This window comes from Acartia tonsa, chromosome 6, assembly GCF_053477335.1.
Source record: "Acartia tonsa isolate MP-2025a chromosome 6, ASM5347733v1, whole genome shotgun sequence".
Lineage (NCBI taxonomy): Eukaryota > Metazoa > Arthropoda > Copepoda > Calanoida > Acartiidae > Acartia > Acartia tonsa.
Window position 1 is genome coordinate 47,200,935 of NC_137265.1, and position 19,928 is coordinate 47,220,862.

Consider the following 19,928-nt stretch of genomic DNA (forward strand, 5'->3'; position numbering starts at 1 on the left):
CCAGATGAGGGGTGGGACATTTAACTATAAGTTATACGTATTTATAGTATTAAAACCACGTCTTTTCATTTGTTGGAAATACTATTATCAAATCTTGATTGATTAGTTCAAACTGCAAGTTTCCAGTCTTTCCCGCCAATGATTTTAATCCACAGAAGAGGTAATTTTGTTAAAATTATTAAGTTTATCTTATTACATTTACGGGTGTATATAAATTTATCGTCCATTGGTCTATCCCTTGGCCTTAAGCTCCTTTAGGTAGGTATATTCTAGTTTCTGTCATCAGTGCTTGTTTGAAATTTTTTAAATATTTTGTGCAGGATTTTGATAAACATCACCCTAGTCTGATATAAAGTGAACTATTAAATAAATTTGAATATTATTTAAGTCATTATCAATATTTCTGAACTTCCTGGTTATTTAAATAAATAATTGTCATGTAAAAAATTGATAACAATAAAGTTAAGGATTGGGTTGTGTTGTGTACCAGTACAGAAACCTGATTGTAAATTTTTTTCTGGTCAATTGAGCAGGGTTTCGGATCCGCATTGAATTTTTGCGGATCCGGATCCTCTAAATTTGGTCAGTGCGGATCCGGATCCTTGACAATAAAAACAAAATCACCGAACTTTTCAAAAAATATTTATTCTTTAATTCGAAGTCAAAAATATTTTTAATTTTCAAGTCTGACCCTAAACCTTAAAGATTGGCTCTCATCAAGAGAATGTCTGAGATTTTATAAAAAATATAGGTATATTTTTCCATTTTTTCCGCATTTTTTTGAGTCCAAGGATCCTTGCGGATCCGGATCCGAAACCCTGCAATTGAGAAATATTCTTCTTCTTTAAACGGGATGGGGGGGGGGGGGGGGAGGGTGTCGGAAGTCCTACTTATTAAAAGCTTAGCTACTGTATAATTCGAAATGTCAGTCTGTATGAAACTCTTTGATTGAAAAGTTATTTTCTTTGCTGATATTTAAGATAGTCTCAGGGATCTTAAGATAAATTTTTATACATCCCCAATGATGATACACAAAATTTACCCCTTCCTTAGATAACAATTTAAAAGAAAGGGGTAGGTTTTTGGTAGAATTCGTAAAGGTTATGTGTTATAATAAAAAAACAGTAGTAGAACAATAAAAATTTATGTTAACTTAAAACAAAAGGGGGGGTTTTTTAATGCAACCATCTCGTAATCAATGATTAAATGGCACTTAGAATTCGAATTTCGATCTGAAATTGTGCATGAATAATCCTTGGTAGGTCTATTTTCCCTAAATCGAACAAAAAGTTGGAAAAGTAACGGCTAACGGCTGGCGGCTTAGCTGTTTTCCCATTTTTTTGCTATCTTAAGAGCATATTAGTCACGAAACCTATCTCCACATAATACTTTATCTCGCTTTAAAACCTTATCAAACGGTTCTAGCCGGTAGCTGTTGGTACTAGAAATTTAAAAAACTGTTATTGCTATCATTTAACATGAATTAAACCAAAAATATGTTTTAAAAAGTTGATTTCTACGTAATTAATGATGAATTTGCCCTGCAAATAGGCAAAAAACGGCTAAACGGCTGAGCCGCCAGCCGTTACTTTTCCAACTTTTTGTTCGATTTAGGGAAAATAGACCTACGAAGGATTATTCATGCACAATTTCAGATCGAAATTCGAATTCTAAGTGCCATTTAATCATTGATTACGAGTTGGTTGCATTAAAAACCCCCCCCTTTTGTCTATAGTTCTTTTCAAAAAGAAATACACATATTTAGTGAATATTATCGTTCTACTACTATTTTTAAGCCTCAAGACACACCCCCTTATGGATTCTACCAGAAACCTATCCCTCTCTTTAGAAACATTTGAACACTGAAATTTATGAACCAACCAATCAAATTCAACAAAGTTCCCAGGGTTGCTAACACAACGAAAAAGAAAACATTATTATAAAACACTTTGGGGACTAGTGTAATAAACAGCCCAATGTCCCTCCCCTTCCTGAATAGACGGCTTAATTGTTTTGTGATGATTCTCCATAAAAGTGTTTTTCTCTTCTGAAAATCTAAAATCGATTTGATTGTCGGACTTTTGGTACTGCTCAGTAAAATATAAAATATATAAAAAGATACGTGTACATATTTCTCTGATGTTATCAAGAACTGCTCAAATTTTGTGATTCATATGACCACTGAACATCTATAATACAAAGTAGAACGATGTCTGTCTGTCCGTCTGTCTGAAGCTTAAGATCTCAGTAACCGCTGAACCGATTGGGCTCTACTTTTCAGGGATTATACCTACTGGTCCTGTAATGGTTTTAAGCTATTTTCTTGGGGGGTGGCACACCCCCAACCCCCCCAAAAATGAAAAACACCCCCCCCCAAAAAAATAAATTTTTTTTAAAAACTAAAATTTAACTAGTGGGGTCGACTACCCCCCCCCAAAAAAAAAAAAAATTTCCCCCCCCCAAAAAATCTTTATTTTAACTTTTCTTTTAAATCTAAAATACGAAAAATTGGTTTGATTAAACCTCTTGGGGCGAAGCCGCTAGTATACTTAAAATCTAATGGTTCTTGTATATTTCCTTTCATGATTTCTTTTAAGGTAGGTTTGCGGTCTGATTCTGGCTTCGAATAATCCAAACTTATAGGCCACATACCACAACGAGATTTCTTTTTTTCTCAATTTAGTAGTTTTAATAACATACAATATTTTAATAAGGTAATGTTAATGGTTAGGTATCAAAGGAAATATTTTCCAGTATCGCTTCAAAACCGATTGATATCTGGGGGATTAGAACCGGTTCGTTGCCAGAATTTTTTAAAAGCGAAGCTTTTCTATAATTAGGGTCGGTCCGTCCGTCCGTACCGGATAGCTTTTTTCGTTAATTTAAGCATGTTAGAATTGTCCTATCGATTTCAAATTTTGCATGGTGATTCCTTTAGTAGTTAGGTACGATTGAGAAAGCGTAGCAACTCTATAATCATTACCAAAATTTCCGTACGTCCATTTTAAACATTTTTATTGATTTTTATACTTTTTCAACAACAAATTTTTATGTGATCTAATCATCCAAATCATCTGACTTTGATATATTGATTCCTGGGACAACAAAGTATAATGTTATAAGCAAAGCAACTCTATAATCAAGTCCTAAAAATGTAAGTATGTCCATAAACATAATCCTGTATCAAGCAGTTTTTCAACAAATTTACTTACAATTTTGCTTCGACTCTTAAACATTTATATTCTGATTATTCAGTTCTGAGTCTGACACTATATAAGTGTTCATGTCCGTTTGTCCTACCGTTTCAGAGCTTCGCTTTTATGGATATTGTCATCCTTGTTAAGATATTGCCTTAGAGTGGATTTGGGCTATTTTTGAAGCAGATGCCCTAGATGCTAAAACGCATAAGAGCTGTTATTAACCCTTAACAGTCGGGCCTCTTGCCGCACCTCAATAATGAAGCTGGTGGTGGGGGATAAGAGATCTTGGTCATTTGTGTAAATTATTTGGCGTTTTTTGCGTTGAAACTTGCTCTTAAAAGTCGCGCCCTAAATAGTTACAGGGCCAGAATCAAGCTGTCCCAGTAACAAATCTCTGTCCCCTGTGCAATGCAGAATCACACACCACCAAACACCTGTTCAGCTGTCCGAGTAATCCTACAACATTGACAGTACGAGACCTTCTTCCAAGCCCCTGGAAGCTGCCAGGTTCTTAAAAACTGATGATGATCCAGGCTGAGAAGGAAGGGCTACACAAACAAACAAACAAATAATGAAGGTACCTAAAGCTTTTGAGTGAATTAGTAAGATTAAGTAGGCTGGTTAAAAACTTATCTAACCAGTGTAATTTATAGTTTAATGTACTTTACCTTCCTTAATTATGGTCACGCTAGGTTTTAGGCTATTAAACTACCAAAAGCCTTTTTAGATATAAATTTTAGTCTTTCATGGAGATTGTAAACTAAAAACCTTATTTATAGAGTAGCTATCTATATATATATGATTAATTTTAGAAAATGACAACACAAATCTGCCTATGTAGCGAAGTAGTACTTATTGAGTAAATTATATATATTTATAATAAAATATCTTAGCTACTAAAAATAGAAATACGAATATCTGTAGATAAACATTAAAGCATTTTCTCGCTAACATTTTGAGAAAAGCAAACAAAGAAACAAATTAGATCTTTAGAAATAAAGAATATATGTATAATGGTTTATTACAATAAATTAAATTTAAAATTACTCTGTTATGTGTATTTCACATGACCTAGGTTCTTTGAAATACAACGATTAACTTCAAAATAAATGTAACAAATAAATTCTAAATTAATTCGAATGGCCATATACGAATCGCGCAAAAAGGCGAATGTTAAAAGTTAAAACTTTTTATAAAAATGGCAGAATCTTGTATTTATAATAAATAATTTCAAATTATAATTGTGATAAATTTATTTTAATAATAACATTCATCCTCAACGTTTACCCATCGATTACCAATAATCATAAATAACATTAAATTATCAATTTTTAACAATGAAATATGAAACAAACAACTTTACATGCGCACTATTTACATTACCAATCAATCAATCAAGATTTTGCGCAATTTTAAAAAATGCCGCGTCGATTTTTAACTGTCTATTTTACAACATGTTGTAACAAACACAACATGTTTCTAAAACAATTTTAATGTCGTCTTTTTAGAAAAAAATATAAAAGTCAAATAAAGAGATTTAATTATAAATTCAATTTGAAGGGTTAAAATATGTTACATTTTGAATTGGTTATCATTCTGCTAGTTGCTTCGACCATAGCTAATAGGAGAAGATGATAGATGTTAGTAAAATGCCTTAAAACCATGCGTTATAAAGATTATAAGAAACGTAAAACCGATTAGGACAAGTATTTTCCGAGATAATTATCTTCATACACGAAAAATACTACTTTACATTATAGAATGATCACAAAATCGTTCTAAAAAATCATAACAGAAAATGTATTTATTTTCAAAAAAAATCACGAAACCTCTCCTATTTCCTTTGTATATCCGACAGCAACCCCCCCTGCCCCTCCCATTTCTACCCCATTCTTTATTATGAACTTCCGACCAGCTGATCACACCGGCTCCGTACCCACTCCCTTACACTTCCTTTCCCTATTTTGAAAAAAGGGGGAAGAAAAGCAATGCAGGGTAAACAACTTTTTTAACATTCTAATTATTTTTAAAATGAAAAATGCAAATTTAAATTTCCCGAAAAAAAATTCCTATCATTTTAAATTGAAAAAATTATCTGATTAATTTGAAGATAATTTTAGAAAGAAAAAGTTGACTCCCCTGTTACTTCAGAGGATGAAACCAGTGGTGTGTGTGTGTGTGTGTGTGTGTTTTTGTGTGTAATATATTGTCTGCTGCCTGGAGGAAAAATTTAAATTAGTTACGTACGTTTTGGTTGCAGACGGGTAGTTACATACGTTGATAGTGTTAAAATAAAGAAAATAAGTGATTTAATTAATTTCCCTGCCATTGTCAATTTATTTAATCTTTTACAGTGAATAAATAAATCAAATGAGTCAGTATTCGGTGTTTAAATAATGAAATTATTAATAGAGCAACAAAAAAAATACTGTAATAATATATATGATTTTTGTGTGATATTTATAACCATGAAGAAATGTTATTAAAACCATGCGTTAAGCTTCAGTGAGCCCTGCTAAGGGTTCAAGAAATTGTAAACAAAAATAATTGTTGTTGTACTCTTCATAATTAGTTTACATTTTATTTTACTCCAGTTAGTATGGGAGGGCTTAGGAGGTCTAGAAATTAGCTATAAACCTTTCAAAAACCTTTCAAAAACATTTATAAAGCTTCCCTGAAAAGTTCAATCACTTTGGTCCAGCAGTTTCCGAAATCTTTAGCTTCAGACAAAAACCTTTCCTATTTCATATTAGGATGATTTATTAGTTGGCTAATTAAAACTTATGTATCTGACGAAGAACTAACTACAGGTCCTTAGAAAATATCTTTAAACCACGGCCCTATGGTCCATTAAAAATATATCAGTGAATAACAACCGACAAAGTCGTTTTAGGTTAATGTTAAATTTCATATTTATGATTAAATGTTTCTTATAAATATAGAACCATATACCAAGGCTCAAATGTAATGAATAAATAGCCTTAAACCATCCAGGCTACAATTTGAAGCTTCTTTGAAATGGAGATCTAAATCTATTTTGTGGTTAGTGAGATCCCAACTGACATACAAATTACTTAATATTATTTTATAGAACCCTTTATAAAGCAAAAAAGTTATAGACTAAATACCATTTTTCAGGTTTAATTTGTAAATTCGTAAAATGGCAACTCTAATGTATGAACAATTCTTAGAAGATATTAATTTTCTTACTCAAAAAACATCAAAATATGATTTCTCTATAAAAAGCGAAGGAGGTTTAAAATATCTTTCTTTTAAAAATGAAATAAAATATTCACCAATATTGAAATCAAATGATTATAATAGTTGTGATAATGACATGAGTGAAGATATCAATTGTGTTGTTAGTTTTAATAATGAACAATCTATAAAATGTGAATTTAACGTGACTTACAGTTTGTCATATTCAGTGCCTTTATTATTGGTCAGGTTTATCCAGCAAAGCGGAGCTTTGCTACCCTTTGATGAGGTCAGGGAGATTTTGAAACTTGGGAATAAAAATATTAGGAAAAATCTCTTTAAACCTTGATTAATCAATTTATTTTCATTTATTTGTATTAATTTAGCTACATAAATTAAATCATTTTACAAATTATCAAAAATCAAAACTATAGTTTTAATACTAGCGGCTGCACCCCTAGCATCTAGGAGCTCTATATACGAAGAGATATGGTAGGGTACAAAAATAGCCTAAAACCACAAAAAAGATCTATAAGAAGCTTCCCTGTAAATGTACGAAATTCATTTTAAGTTTAATACTCCTTGAAACCTATATCTACCATTGTTCAATCAAGGTTTTATAGACTTTTCCATAATTAGTTGTGATGATATTTCCTTGTGTCCACATCCTCTGAATGATACACCTTGGATACAGGTCATTAAACTCTTTTTCCTTGATAATAGGAGTCCCTATAGACACTATATAAGATTCTATTGCTTATTTGTAATATTAAATTGTGACACTTTTGCTATAATAGTTGAAAATTTGGTTCAGCTTATACACCATAGGATTAGGAGCCATATTTTGAGTGGGGTTAAAGTGGCTAGGGGTTTTGGTGCTTTGCTTGAACGCTAAAGAATTATACAAACAATATCTTTTAAGCTTTGACGAATCTCCTGGCTGTTTTCGAGATCCTAAATTGTCTTAGATTTTTATTAACCTTTTTTTTCTATTACTATAATGCATAAAAATGCAAAAATCCTTTTTTCGCAGGTCCACCCCTGTAAAACTAGCTCCATAATGGACCAGATATTATCCTCAAACAACAGGAGGAGAGAACCTGGCAAATATATTATGGCTTTTCTCAGCTTTTACACCCAGCCCTTTGGACTTCATTTAGAACCTGAACTGTGCCGCTAAGCTATAGGTTATAACGAAAGAAATTTTTGGTCTAAATAAAAATTTAATGTCTTACTTTCAAGAGTAAAAATTAAGTTTTACAATACATCGTCTAATGTTCTTTTAAAGATGTTGTTTCATTAAGGATTGTTTTGGAAAGTCAAAGGTTTTCTTTAGATTAAATTTTCTATAATACACTTGAGAAAAGTACAAAATTAAAATGTTTTTCTTACGAATGAATTAATAATCCACACAAATCAAAATTATTGAACATGTAGCTGTAATAATTTTTATGAAAATGTTTTTATAGTGATTTACACAATTTTAATTACTATGTCTATAAACTAGCGGCTTCGCCCCTAGCCTCTAGGGGCTTTGCCCCAAGAGATGACAACAAAAAAATTCAAAAAAAAATAGGAAGAACTAAAGAAATCTTCTACAAAAGAAATTTTCTACAAAAGAAATCTTCTACAAAAGAATTCTTCTACAAAAGAATATATCTACAAAAGAATTCTTCTACAAAAGAATATTTCTACAAAAGAATTCTTCTAAAAAAAAAAAAAAAAAAAAATGGGGGGGATTTTTTTTGTTTTTGGGGGGGTTGGGGGTGTCCCACCCCCCAAGAAAATAGCTTAAAACCACCACAGGACCAATAGGTATATACCCTGAAGAGTAGAATCCAATCGGTTCAGCGGTTACCGAGATCTTAAGGGACAGACAGACGGACAGACGGACAGACATCAAGCTACTTTGTATTATAGATATCCTTTTTTATTACCATATGAGAAAAAATGTATTTTTTATATTTTTTAAATCTTAAAATGAACATAATTTTCCTTGTTAATTTTCATGTTAATGTTTAATTAAAATGGACAAATATATTTAAAAATCCTGTCATACAAAAAAATGTGGTTGCTACAGGGAGGGAGGGGGACACTAGACTCTTTATTTGTCTAGACCCCAAAGTTTTAAACTAATGTTTTCTCCTTTGTTCACTTATAAACTTGATAGACCTTAATTAATTTTTGATTTGTCATTTCAATATAGCATCATTGGTAATTTTGTTAATCATAATTGAGGATGTACATTATATTTCGACCATTGTCTTATCCCCGAAGATCCCTGTATTGTTATGATTGCGTGAGTAAAGTTTCTCATTAACTAATTGATATTTAACAAAGTAACACCTTCAAAACTACATACTACTAAAATCATAGAAAAGGTATGTTATACGTAGCGAAGCGAGAAAAGGCTGGGAGGGAGGGGACATTGGGATATTTTTTACACTAGTCCCAAAAGTATCATGAGAATGTTTTCTTATTCAGTGGCATAACATCTTTGCGAACTTATTGAATTTTGATTGGTTGGTGCATTAAGTTGAGTGTCTAAACGTTTCAATTAATAATTGTAATCTAAAGAAGGGGTGATTTTGTGTATCATCATTGGGTATTTAGTATTTATATCAATTTATCGGCAACTGTCTTATCCCTTTAGATCCCGGGAGAAAAGGCTAAAGTAATTTTTTATTAAAATAAAACAGTATATATACCTACTAAAATAATGCACGAAATCTTAAGGCACATTATGTAGATGTGAAGATTCTAATCTTCTAATTCTTTATTCTAATCATATTAAAAGGTCTAAAGAAATAAGGACAAATTTTGGCAGGTTTTTGACAATAAAGTAACTGAATTTATTAATTTTGTTACTTAGACTAAATTTTGTGTAGGAATTTCAAAAAGAAAAATAACTATATTGAGTATTGACAGAAAATAATTAACACAATTAATAAAGAAGAGAAATAAAAAATTGAGTTGGTTTAGTGTTAAAGTAAAACACTAGAGGGAGAAAGGGTTAAATAACTGTATTTCACCATCGCATTAACCTTGTGCAACCCTTTATTGGGTCATTGAAAATCAACCAATGGTGTCGCTTATATTAACACAGCCAAGAAGCAGAAAATAATTTAGAAGCAGACGAAAAAGTTCATTAAAAAAGAAAGGGAGGTAGTTTTCTGTATATACATCTATACTATATATCTGTTGTTTTAGTAAAGGAATAATATGTTATATGCATTTTAGATCAGTGCATTGATCTATCTTACCTATTCAACCCTAAAATCTATGCATTTCAGGGAGGAAGGAATAGGTACATGTCATTCAAACTGTTTTGAGATCTTAGGGGACAGACACTTAGATGGATTAATATTTTCTCTTTAATCAGAATAAAATATTTTGACATTTTATTTTAACTAACTTCTCCATTTATGCCAAATGCATTTATAAATTGAATGGATAAAATCCAAGGCTTGGCAGTCGCTCACATTTGGTGCTGCAAATTGTTGCAAAAAATGAAGCCTGTTAATTTTTTAAACAAAAATCTTAGCTATTGCAGTTTATTTTTTTGGCAGTTTCAGCAAAAAATCTATATGTATAATATTTATCAAATTGCAACTGCTGCTTGCTTTAAAACAGCGACTGAATACGCCTGCGGCTGCCGAGCCCTGATAAATTCCAATCAAACTGGGAAAATGTATCAGAATTACAGACAATCCTATTTATTTTCCACTTTAAACTAATGCATATCAACTTAATTATAAATATTCAATATAATATTTAATTTGTATGGGTTGGTTCTAGAAGTTAAGTGTCCAAACCTTTTAACCAGTAATTATATTCTACAGATGGGGTAAATTTGTGTATCATCATTGGGGACGTAAATCAAATTGTCTTATCCCTTTAAATATCTGGCTGCAAATTGTTGCAAACATTGCGCCTTGTTATAAAATGTTGAAAAATTTAAGCTACTGGGTAGATTTTTGTCGCGACTTCATTTAAAAATTTGCGGGTCTCTTGATGTGTATTATTAACTTAATTGTGACTGCGGCTTGCTATTAAGCATCTACTGAATACGCCTGCGGCTGCCGAGCCCTGATAATTTCCAATCAAACTGGGTAAATGTATCAGAATTACAGACAATCCTATCTATCTTCCACCCTAAACTAATGCATATCAACCTAATTTAAACAATAGTTAAAAGCTTTAATAAATCCAAATCAAATTAGATTTAATGTTTTATTTGAAATCCTTTAAGTAAGAAATATTTCATCCTAAGAAAGGCCTTACAAAAACAATATGAGTTGCTAATACTAAAAAGCACTAATGTTCTGACTGGCGGAAATGTCCGAGGAAAATTAGTTTTTCTTTTTATGAAATATTGCCTCCTTAAAGCCCATATTTTCTTATCTTTCCTATTTTCTATTTGTTCCCTAATTTCCTCCCCCCTGGTAATTAGTATAATCTTTTCATGGTCAATTGATTACAGTCACAAACAAGTAGATGATATATGATTTTTAAAAGCGAAGCTTTTCTATAATTAGGGTCGGTCCGTCCGTACGTCCGTCCGTACGTCCGTCCGTAACGGATAGCTTTTTTCGTTAATTTAGACATGTTAGAATTGTCCTATCGATTTCAAATTTTGCATGCTGATTCCTTTAGTAGTTAGATACGATTTAGAAAGCGTAGCAACTCTATAATCATTACCAAAATGTCCGTACGTCCATTTTAAACATGTTGATTTTTTTTTACTTTTTTAAATAGCTTTTTTCGTTAATTTAGGCATGTTAGAATTGTCCTATCGATTTTAAATTTTGCATGGTGATTCCTGTAATAGTTAGGTACGAGTTAGAAAGCGTAGCAACTCTATAATCATTTCCAGAATGTCCGTACGTCCATTTTAAACATGTTGATTTTTTTTCATTTTTAACAACAAATTTGTAAGTGACCTAATTATCCGATTAGTCTGATTTTTGGTATACTGATTCCTGGGACAACAAAGTACAATGTTATAAGCGAAGCAACTCTATAATCAAGTCCTAAAAATGTAAGTATGTCCATAATCATTATCCTGTGTCAAGCAGTTTTCAACAAATTTACTTACAATTTTGCTTTGACTCTTATACATTCGCATTCTGATTATTTAGTTCTGACATTATACAAGTGTTAATGTCCGTTTGTCCTACCGTTTCAGAGCTTCGCTTTTATGGATGTTGTCATCCTTGTTTTTTTTTAAATTCCCCCCATTTTCTGCTTTTAAATTACTCCTTTCTAGTTACCAAAAGGACTTTATTTTATTATCGTATAATTAAGATATCATAAAATGTAAATTATTAATGCATCAACAATACCTATACATTATTTAATTTTAATCATTTATGCTGTATTATTTTTTTGCAATTGTTGATGTAATTGAAACATACCTAACTTTAAATTGATTTTGATATATTTTTTTTATAAAATCCAAACTTATTTGAACAATAAAAGAGCTTTAAACTTTTAAAAGTATAATACCTACTGAATTGTTTTAATAAAATGCATATCCTATCCTATTTTCTCTGTAGCTTAAGATTTTGATAATTACCCAACCGATCGAGTTCTCAATTTTAAGGAAGCTTCTTATAGGTCCCTGGATGGTTATAGACTAGGTATTTAATTTTTATATCTAAGTTTAGTTTTAGGCTATTTTCCTACTTTGCATACATAGCTCCTAGATGCTAAGAGCGCAACCGCTATTTCCTAATATTTCATAAAAACACATCCTATTTATTTGTACAATGTAAAAAAAAACAAAATTACTCAAGTAGGTATATATTAAGAAGTTTCTTTTATGTTTAATTCATCCTATTTTGTTACTACATCCTTTTTTAGCGATCTATTATTATTTCATAAAAAAACACATTGATAATTACAACATCAACAGCCAAAAATTACACAACTAAAACAACAATAAAAACTACGCCACAACAACCTGCTTTCACCCTGTGCCCAGGGAGGAAAGGACAATGGCAGTTAAATTAATCTACAGCTCATTCTTCCCTATAATATATACCAGCATCAAAAGATAGTTTTTTTTACACATTAAAAGGTTAAATTATCCTTCATTGTCACATCCCTGTGTCCCTGTCCTGTTTTACTCATCCGTGCAAAAAAGTGAAGATTTATTTGAATTTTGACTGGCACTTCTAATATTTCCAGGAATAAAGGACGAAGTTAATTAATAAAATATGCTAAATCAGGGATATATATATCAGGTTTTCCGCTACTCAGAAAATAATATATAGTAATAGTTCAAATAGTCATTAAATTGAAACCATTCATAAATTCCTCCCAAATGAGAGATTTAAAGCCCCACCATGTTAGATAGCTTAAAACCTGCATCAGACCAATTTCAATTCTTATTTTGGATATTTGCCAATTTTCTAATTCATTTTATGCATGAATCTGGAGAGCCTGCAAATTCGTGCAAATCTCACATTTTCCCCCTTAATATGCAAGCAAGGTTTGATCCATAGCAAGCCACCTCTGCATATTAAGTCAACCTTCTTGATCAGATAAAGAATTAAGTTCATTTCATAGAATAAGGAGGAATAGAAATGAAAACCCTAAATATTTCTGGGAAATTTGAAGGAATCCTTGACTTGCGCAGTAAAGACAATAATGCTAAAGTACAATTCACAGTGACTAGTTGGACAAAACTAGAAAAGTTTAATTTGTATCAAAATCTAATATATAATGTTAAATATTTGTTTAATCTTCATCCTTTAAATTTTGTAATGTGGCGTAATTGAATTTAGAACATTGTTGAAATATTCTAATCAGAAGGAAATCTTTAACCCTTATTAAATAAATGTCTGATTGGGACTCTATACTTTTATACTCACCTCTTATTGAAGCGAAGACAGCATTAGCTGCTTGTTCGTTTTCGACAAATATGAAGAGTCACTTGTACAATGTACATCTATTGATTTAATTTTGGTAAGCACAATTGACCACATTTGTAATTTTTAAGGGTCAGCTAAATGGGTACAGCCCCTTCCTCCCCCCTCCCCCCCCCCTACCACAAGTTAATGTATGGATGTAGTTGCTATCATGTATAAATCAGCTGTTAAAAAACATACATAAGAGCGCAACCTAGTTTTATAATATAAATACTGAGAACAATATTTTTAGTATATTTTTATTAAATAATTACATTTTCTAAGGCTTAATAAGCACATTAAATTCATTTTTAATTCATTTTTAATCCATTGTGAATAGGGAAGAGAATGCTGGATTCTCGGCTACAAGGCTTTTAGTTAATTATTGCAAAAGGAATTTATTTTGAATATTTTTTCTGAATAATTACTGAAATCATGTTATTTACTAACAGCCATGTAGCCGTTTTGGTCTTTCAAAAGTTCCAATTTTACTTCAGGCTAGCCAGGCAGAATCTTCTACCTGGATTCTATTCTATACTTTATCTTCTTTGTGCGACACCTATGGATATTTTATAGTTAGTAAAGCTCAATAATAATCTTAACAAGAAATTTCAGCCGTTTATCTTGAATAAAAAAAGTGGATTACAGATATTTCGAATTACTTCGCTAATGATAATTTTTAAAAGCGAAGCTTTTCTATACATAAGGTAGGTTTGTCCATTAAACTAGGAATCGGTCTAGCACCTTCAGTGACTTACAGATGTCCAATAGAATGAATAGATTTGATAAACAAGTGTGATAGGATCTTTACCATAAGTTTTATCAATCTATCTGTGATAAATAATGTAATGTTTTATCCATAGCGTTACGGATAATCTGACGAAGAAACAAAGTGAATTATAGAGTAGCTTCGCTACTAAATATATGTAAAATATTTAATTAAAAATAAGTAATTTAAAACTAAATTGCTACGGCTTCAATAGGCTTTAAATATTACAAATTGATTTTTGCGACGCCTAGTGACAAAGTATGAACTAAAAAAGATATGTCAATTTCGGTCATATTTCACGACTTCTTCATCCCAGTAATGTTTTAATTTGTGAATTACTAGCGGTTGTTTACTCTGTATTCGCTTGTCAGAAAAAAAGCTTAAAACCATAAAAACACTTAAAACTTAATAGCCTAAAACTATCACAGGACCTATGCTTAAGCTTACATAATATATGGTTCCTACTACCATTATGTCAGGTGCAATCAAATAGTTAGTTGTTTGTAACTTAACCTATAACCCCGTGTGTTTGGACCTAAAAAGGAGATTAAGATCCCATAAGGTAGTTGGACCTGACATATCAGAGATATTGGTAGAAACCTCATTCGTTAGAGGTATACGGCTATTCGAGCAAAGTGAGGAGTTCAATACATTAGGACGAACCATGCCTTCTAAACAAGACTATACTTTAATTTTTTCACCATGCAAGATTACTTAAGTTTCAAAATCTTAAAGGCTACACTAATCATTACACCGTCACTCATTTTTAAAAACATTGAATGTTTTGAATTTCTTTTTTGAAAATCATCATAACTATAAACAATATGTAAAACTAATAAAATTAACAAGGGGGGGGGAAGTTCTGACACATTTGCGTAAACGGTGATTATTGGCTTTATCTTTGGACTGAGAGGATAGGTTATTAGGGATAAAATCATTCTTATATGATGAATTTCCCCCAGATTTAAGATTTTTTGGATAGGCCTCCAGGTTCCGGAGCTCCAGGCCTCCAGGTGGTCTCTGTACAGGTAAAAATGAAAAAAAAAAATTTTTTTTAAAGTTAAAAATCAACTTATAAAACAAAATATGCATATTTTTTCTTCAAATATGTGAATAATATTAAAAAAGATGCATATTTTGTTTTATAAGTTGACCTGTAACTTTAAAAAAAAAAAATTTTTTTTTCAATTTTACCTGTACAGAGACCACCTGGAGGCCTGGAGCTCCGGAACCTGGAGGCCTATCCAAAAAATCTTAAATCTGGGGGAAATTCATCATATAAGAATGATTTTATCCCTAATAACCTATCCTCTCAGTCCAAAGATAAAGCCAATAATCACCGTTTACGCAAATGTGTCAGAACTTCCCCCCCCCTTGTTTTATTATGTAAATATATCAAGTACAGATTTAACTTTGTTTTTGCGGCGCCTAGTGACTAAATTTTAAACTATATTTTTAATGAAAATACCTCTCATATTGAAGCTGTTTTTATTTTTTACGCTTGTTTATCTAATATTGTTAAAGCCTAGCTATTCTACAATTTGGTTGTGTCTGTTGTCAGAACGTATATAACAATTACGCATGTTGGAATAATCCTATTTAATTAAAACTTTAAATATACAGAAATTTTGTGAAAATATCGACGGTATCTGCTGCATATTAACGGACAGACGGATGAACAGAAAGACGCTCTGACGAAAAAACAGATGGTAAAGTATTTTAATATATCCTATATCCTTATAATAAAGTAACAGGATGTGTGTCTGTCTGTACCGAAGAATCTCGCTAACCGCTGAACCGATCGGGTTCTCCTTAACAGGGTAGCTTCTCATAGGTCCTGGGAAGGATTATAACTATTTTGAGGGAGGGTACCACAACCCTCCCAAAAGAAATCACAAAAAAATCGAGAAAAAGATCAAATATTCGTAGACTTTTATGCAACATAGATAGGTATCGTAGAGACTTGAACAAGAAATACCAAACATACCAAAGTGCCACTAGAGGGATAGCCGCTAGTCCAATATAAAGTAGTAAGCTTTTTTTGTCTGTAGTGAAGAATCTCGCTAACCGCTAAATCAACCGGTTCTACTTTACAGTGAAGCGTCTTATAGGAATATTTTCTAGAGGTGATTTTCTTTTAAAGGGTGGAGTTATCCTCCAACAAAATAATAATAAACCTTCCCTGGACCATTATAAGGAAGAACCATATTGGTTCAGTGGTTAAAGCGAGATATTTTGCACACACAGATGTAGACATTATGTTACTTTGAAACATAGTTGCCAGATTTTTTTCAGATCAAAGTGTACAAAAAAGGTGTACATTGGGCCTTTGACGTGTACATTTGTGGGGAGGGGAAGGAAAAGGGGAAAGGGAGACATGAAAAGGGGAGAGGGATGGGGGACGTGCATTACTTATAAAAGTCCATTTTCCTGAGGTTAAAAAAGCGGACATTACGCACCATATTGCTTTGAAATTACATGGATAAAAACTCAAAATATGACTTAAGTTTTTTTTAATGATCAACCGTTAAAACAAAAGGAAATAATGACGGCGTGCTGTTCATGGGAGGAAGGGGGGGGGGGTGGGATTGTTCGATACTCACCTATGTATACAACATCCATAAAAGCGAAGCTCTAAAATCAGAACATAGAATAAGGAGGAATAGAAGTGAAAACCCTAAATATTTCTGGGAAATTTGAAGGAATCTTTGACTTGCGCAGTAAAGACAATAATGCTAAAGTACAAATCACAATGACTAGTTGGACAAAATTAGAAAAATTTAATTTGTATCAAAATCTAATATATACTGTTAAATTTTTTTTGATCTTCATGATTTAAAACAAGGTATTGTAGTGTAAAACATTTGATATTAGAACAATTTAGAGTAATTCTCTGTTATTAGAAGGTAATACTTACCCATAAACATAAGTATCTGGTTGAGACTAACACATCTCATACACACCTCTTAACGAAGTGAAGACAGCATTGGCTGCTTGGTCGTTTTAGATAAAGAAGAAAAGTCACTTTACATTATGTTGTTTTAATTTTGGTACAATTGACCACATTTGTAATTTTTAAGGGTCAGTTAAATGGGTACTGCCCCTTCCTCCCCCCTCCCCCCTACCACAAGTTAATGTATGGATGTAGTTGCTATCATGTATAAATCAGCTGTTTAAAAACATAGATAAGAGCGCAACTTAGTTTTATAATATAAATACTGAGACCAATATTATTTGTAAATTTTCTTACATAATTCAATTTTTTAAGGCTTAAAATGCACATCAAATTCATTTTTAATCCATTGTGAATAGGGAAGAGAAAGGTGGAAGCTTGGCTACAAGGCTTTTAGTAAATTATTGCAAAAGGAATTTATTTTGAATATCTTTTCTGAATAATTACTGAAATCATGTTATTTACTAACAGCCTTATAGCCGTTTTTGTCTTTCAAATGTTCCAATTTTATTTCAGGCTAGCCAGGCAGAATCTTCTACCTGGATTCTATTCTATACTTTATCTTCTTTGGTTCATTTTCAATTTTTATATTAAATTCTTAAAAAGAATCTTGATACCAGGCTTAATTGAAGTTTACAATTTTGATATGCCTAATTCATTTCCATACTTAACTACGTAATAAAGTAGTAGCTCAACTAAAACCGTTTGTATAACATGATTATTCTATTCATTATGCCGTAGTAAAATGGTTTGACAGATGTACAGACCCTCCTTATAGAGTAGCTGCGCTACTAAAAAGCCGGGTGTATAGTACGTGTGCGCGCTGCAGTAGCCCCGGCATTGTAGCGCGAGTCTTACGGTAGGAATAGACATGCTGTAATAAAACAAGCGTAGCAACTATACAATTTTAAGGTGCGTACATCATTTTATTAACATTTGCTATATCCATTTTAACACTGAATTTAGAAGCATTGTACAATATTTTGAAAGCATTGCATCTCTCTCAATATGACATACAAGCTAATTATGTCCATTTTAAAAAATTCTTATGTCTCGAGTTGTTGATCTTTGCAATATGTACGTTCTCATCCTTGTGATAGATGAATTAAGAGGCGTGTTAATAAAGTAAAATGTTTTTTCTTTACAGGGTAGCTTCTCATAGGTCCTGGGAGGAGTATTTTGGAGGAGTGTACCACCACTCTCCCAAGATAAATCGGACATAAAAAAAATTGACCCCCCAAAGTATGGGTCGACTCCCCCCCAACCTCTAGAGCACCTAAAGACCTCTAGGGGCGTAACCGCTAGTGCATTATGATTGTACTTGTGTTAGATTATGAATTAAGAGGTGTGTAAGCTCATTGGGCATGAAAAGAATTTACCTTCTTTCACGCGTCATTGTCTTTGGAAGGAAATATTTTGGTGATCAATTCAAAGAATTAGGAGTTTGTACATTTTTTATCTTGTAGCTGCTTTGTCAGATGCGTTATATTAATAGAAGATGTAGTGGAAATGCCGTGCCCAAAACAGACAAAAGGGGGGAGGCGAATGTGCCACTTTTTGAAACCAAAACTAAAAGTCAAAGGAACTCAACTAAAAAAAGAGTTACAGGTCTGAGATTTTGCATGGCAGTTGCTTTATAGGGTTACAATATGGAACAGTGAAGAAACGGCGGTGCAACTGCCGAAAACCGCCGAGAAATTGCAAAAAAAAAATTCGGCGGGAAACGGCGGTTTTCGGCGGTTGCGCCGCCGTTTCTTCACAGTTCCATATTGTACCCCTATAAAGCAACTGCCATGCAAAATCTCAGACCTGTAACTCTTTTTTTAGTCGAGTTCATTTGTTGTCTTTTAGTTTTGGTTTCAAAAAGTGGCACATCCGCCTCCCCCCTTTGTACCATTCTAAGACTTCCAGACATAGGTCGTGTAATCAAAGGGTTGGCTATCTGCAATAGTTGGGATGTTCGTCCCATAGGACCTACCACAAAATGGATAGTTTTTGCACTAGAACTGTTTCTTAAAATTGTAATATTTCAATATTTCGTATTATTTTCTATAGCTGTTGTAATATAGATAAAAAATTCATTTCAAAATTGTTAGTTCGAACTTTTGAACATTAGTATTTTTTCTCCAGTTAACATAACTTATCATTTTCTTATGTTATTTTTGGAAGATTTATACGGTTTTTTGATGAAATATTTTTTTAACTCGCCTTAAAGATAGAGTATTATAAAAGCAATCAACCAAGGATCTGAAGGGTTAAGACAACGAACGATAATTATATTTACATCCCCAATGATGATAATAAAAAAATCACCCTTTCTGTAGATTTGAATTATTGATAGATAAGTTTGGACATTACTAGTTTAGAACCTACCAATCAAAATAAAAGTACCCATAGCCAACATATACAATAACTGGGTTATTAAACTTTGGGTACCAGTGTAATTCATAGTACTATGTCCCCACCTCCCTGCATATTTGTTCTTGTTTTCTTAATTTTAAAGAATGTGATTTTTAAATTGCTATACATATATAAAGATATTCATCAGAAGAAAACCTTATTGACCTCTAACTTTCCTGCTACTCATTTGTGATTATGAAAAAAAGATCTAACACTGTGATAACGTCAGAAATGTACAAATCAATTACCTATAAAAGATATTTTTGTAATATTTTTGTGGTTAAGTTATTTTATCCAGTAATTTTTAGAAATATGTAACTATATGTAGTTGTTCAATCACTTATGGTTTCTTAGCCTTTTAATTAATCTACAACCCTTTTATCTCCCAATTTATTCTCTTTTACTCTTTCCCTTTATCTCTAGTGTAACCTTTATAGCTGCATTAATAATTTAATTTTCAGAATGTAAACTCATGCTATGATGATAGTGATACC

At 32.0% G+C, this 19,928-nt stretch overlaps 1 protein-coding gene across 4 annotated transcripts in view; it reads right to left on the bottom strand.

Moving 5' to 3' along the window:
* Ced-12 (engulfment and cell motility Ced-12) overlaps positions 1–19,928 on the bottom strand; it is a 260,223-nt gene that overhangs the window by 16,258 nt on the left and 224,037 nt on the right. The gene's annotated exons all lie outside the window — the stretch shown is intronic.